Genomic DNA, 3,235 nt, shown 5'->3' on the forward strand with positions numbered 1-3,235 from the left:
AAAAACGTAAACAGTCGGCGTTTTGGGCCGAGATTCTTCACTGTGAAATTGTTTCTGAAGAAATCACTTACCCAGAATTCGGTATACATTGATCTGTTGTAATGCGATGTACAGTGTCAAAAAAACAAAACCTTATCTTCCAACCAGTTTTCTAATCCACCTCAACACCCCAGGTGTTTTTGTTTTTTTTTGCAGTAATAACATCACCTCTATTGTATGCTTATAGACAAATTATGTCAGGAGTGGGATTCGAACCCACGACCCCAGATGGAGACCAGAACACTCCATTTTGTTGGAAATACTTTCATTCCTTGAGTCTGGCGCCTTAGAGCACTCGGCCATCCGGACAACTTTTGAGTTGTGTTTCAGAACGGAATGAATGTCCGATTTGTAAGCAAAGTCATATACAGACAAACACGCATTTCGCCCTGCATATCGGAAATGAAGGCGAGAGGTTAACAGCTTCTGTGGAGAGTGAAGCTGTAAAACAATTACAAATCGAAGACTTGTGGGACGCGTCTCTGCAAGAACTGGGAAGGACTTTTGCTGAGATGGATGAGAACGCTTGGAAGACTCATTGTTTTCACATTTAGGGAAGCGGAGAAATAAACGTTTCTAGACAGGACTGAATCTGAAAACATTGGGTGGGATTTGATCGTGACAACAGAAACTGAACACAGGAGGTTCAATTGTACCGTGCAACGCTGCTTTACAGATGGATGTTGGTAAGTAGACTATAAGGCCCAGTTATCTGATGATTATGGAAGGAAGCCAAATCGATATAAGGTTCACAAGAACATAAGACATCGTGCAGAAAGACGGTTCGGTCTCCTGGGTTTGCTTCATCATTCCGTCATGGATGAGTTATTACAGTCAGAATGTTGTTCAGGCTTGTCGGCCAATGTTTAATCTGACGGAGAGGAAACAGAAGAAAGGTGTTTTGAACGTTAGAGCAGATGCCTTTCTGAGAGATAAGACGCTTTAGAGAACGTAATTCGCTCAGGTTCTCTGATCCAGTGGTAACGGCACTGAACACATTAAAGTAAGGCAGGGACAAGCGGGGCAGCCATTGTCTCAGTAAAAGGCTCCTCGCAGGATGTGGAAGGCGGGGAGACGTCCAGAGTTCCTGATGACGACACCTGCGGGAAGTGCACACAGCTGCATTGTGTAACAATCCGCCCAAAGGTGTTCGAGTTGAATCTGGATATACTCCGGTTCATTCAGAGTCATGGGCGTGATGGACCAGGACATATAGAGTGGTGGGGCAGCCAGCGTAAATCAGAGGAATGCTTGATATAGACTGTAATTTCCCAGAGCTCGGATGGCAGCACGGTATTACAGGACTGTTTGCTGCCGGCTGTGATTTTCCAGAACTAGGATGTTGCCGTTTTTCCGCAGGACTGTTGATGCCGGCTGTAATTGCCCGGACTTCGGATGCTGTCGCTGTCTCGAAGGATTGATAGTATAAATTGTAATTCCATCGTCGTTGTTTGTTTGTTTGTTTGAACGTTTAGCGCTACTTTCTGTTATCAAAATCTTTGCACATCCTGCTAACGTTTTCACTCGCTCACACGTTCCACCAAAACAACTACGCGTTACTGTCACAAAATCAGCAGCAGCCATTTTAGTACCTAACGCATGTCTTCATATTCCTACCAAAACAGCATATTTTTCTTGTACTCTTTCCCTGTTTCATTAACTTAATCAACTCAGATAATGGAATAGGAGTCAAATTTGAAGCATGTTAATGTCAATAGTTTCTAGGTTAATTCAGTTTCAAATAGTTGTAATAGATTCTAAGCCTTGGTCTGGAAAAATGAATAGGGGGATAAGGCTGATGAAGAAAGAAGTTTTTACGGCTGTTTTAACATAGGTTGAGGATCAGGTATGATCGAGGTGTGTTTTGGTAGGGAGTATAGATGAAATTAAGGGATATAGGAGGATTAGGAAGATTAGTAAAAATGATGTGTTGAAGATTAATGAGATCATAGCTTCAGCTTGGAGTTGCACCAAGAGTTTTTGGTTCCTAAGACCGATAGATGACTATTATCTTTCTAAAGCTTTAAGAAAACCATGGATTTGAACCATCGGTGGGGGAAGTTAGCAGTTTCCCTTGTCCCAGACCTTTCTTGGGTAATTAAAAAGAGTTTAACTTTTATTTTTAGAACCACAATCTAATGTTTTTATTAAGCTATAATTACAGGATGTTCAGCCTAGAATTAGTTCTGGTTTGGAGATAAGGAGGAGTGTTGGGATTAGATGGAGATATATTAATAGATATTCTCGTGTATGGGAGGGATTTATAAAGGTTATATGAGGGGGGAGAGGCCCTCGTTGTGTTATAATAAATATATATAGGGAGTAGGAAGCGGTTAGTAGGACGCCAAACCCAGTAATGATAATAGTTCATTGGGATCATTTAAAAAGGGAGGAGATAATAAGAAGTTCTCCTATTAGGTTTGGAGAGGGGGGTAGAGCTAGGTTTGCCAGGTTAGTGAGGAATCATGAGGTTGCTATTAGTGGAAGGATAATTTGTAAACCTCGGGTGAGAAGAAGGGAGCGTCCAGGCTAAAGTGCTACACAGCTCTGTGAAAGAATGCGTGGGGCAGAGTAAGGTTAGAAACGGGTTTCTCACCAGGATCACCACGCTCACATCCTCCTTAATGGTGAGTGAATCTGGAGAGGATGCTTCCGATGGTGGTAGTGTCTAACGTTGGAGGGTACAATCTCAGAAATGAGTGCGTCCATTTAGAACTGAGTTGAGGAGGATTGTTTTCAGCGAGAAAGCAGTGACTCGGTGTAATTATTTGCCGCAGGCAGCTGTAGAAGCCAAATCTTTAATTATATTTAAGACAGATGTTGATATATTCCTGATTGGTCAGGGTATGAAGGGATATGGTCGGGGGCTGTGAGCTCTGCCGAAGACTGGGACTGAAAGGAGAAATGGATCAGCCATGCTGAAATTGTGGAGCAGGCTTGATGGGCTGATACTGCTCTTATGTCTTATGGCATTTTAGTAACGTACTCTATATTCTGAAATATGCCACTACCTCTAGCACTCCTGATCTGCCTCCAATTCAACACCTCTCACGCGACGTTCCAATGTCGCCCTTCCCAACATCCTTTGCTCCCATCAGGTTTATAAACTCACTTTCCACTCTATTTTGGCGTATACAGCACTGACAAATGTTTTAGCCTCTCTGGCTCTATGCGCAGCACTGTAATTCCATGCAGA

The 3,235-nt window shown here is 42.8% G+C and overlaps 1 non-coding gene across 1 annotated transcript; it reads right to left on the reverse strand.

Moving 5' to 3' along the window:
• Positions 1-234: 234 nt before the first annotated feature.
• Positions 235-348, reverse strand: trnal-caa (transfer RNA leucine (anticodon CAA)). Its single transcript has 2 exons — positions 311-348; positions 235-269 (listed from the first exon to the last, which is right to left on the reverse strand). It is a non-coding gene; the product is annotated as a tRNA-Leu (tRNA).
• Between the last annotated feature and the right edge of the window lie 2,887 nt (positions 349-3,235).

This window comes from Hemitrygon akajei, unplaced genomic scaffold (genome assembly GCF_048418815.1).
Source record: "Hemitrygon akajei unplaced genomic scaffold, sHemAka1.3 Scf000066, whole genome shotgun sequence".
Lineage (NCBI taxonomy): Eukaryota > Metazoa > Chordata > Chondrichthyes > Myliobatiformes > Dasyatidae > Hemitrygon > Hemitrygon akajei.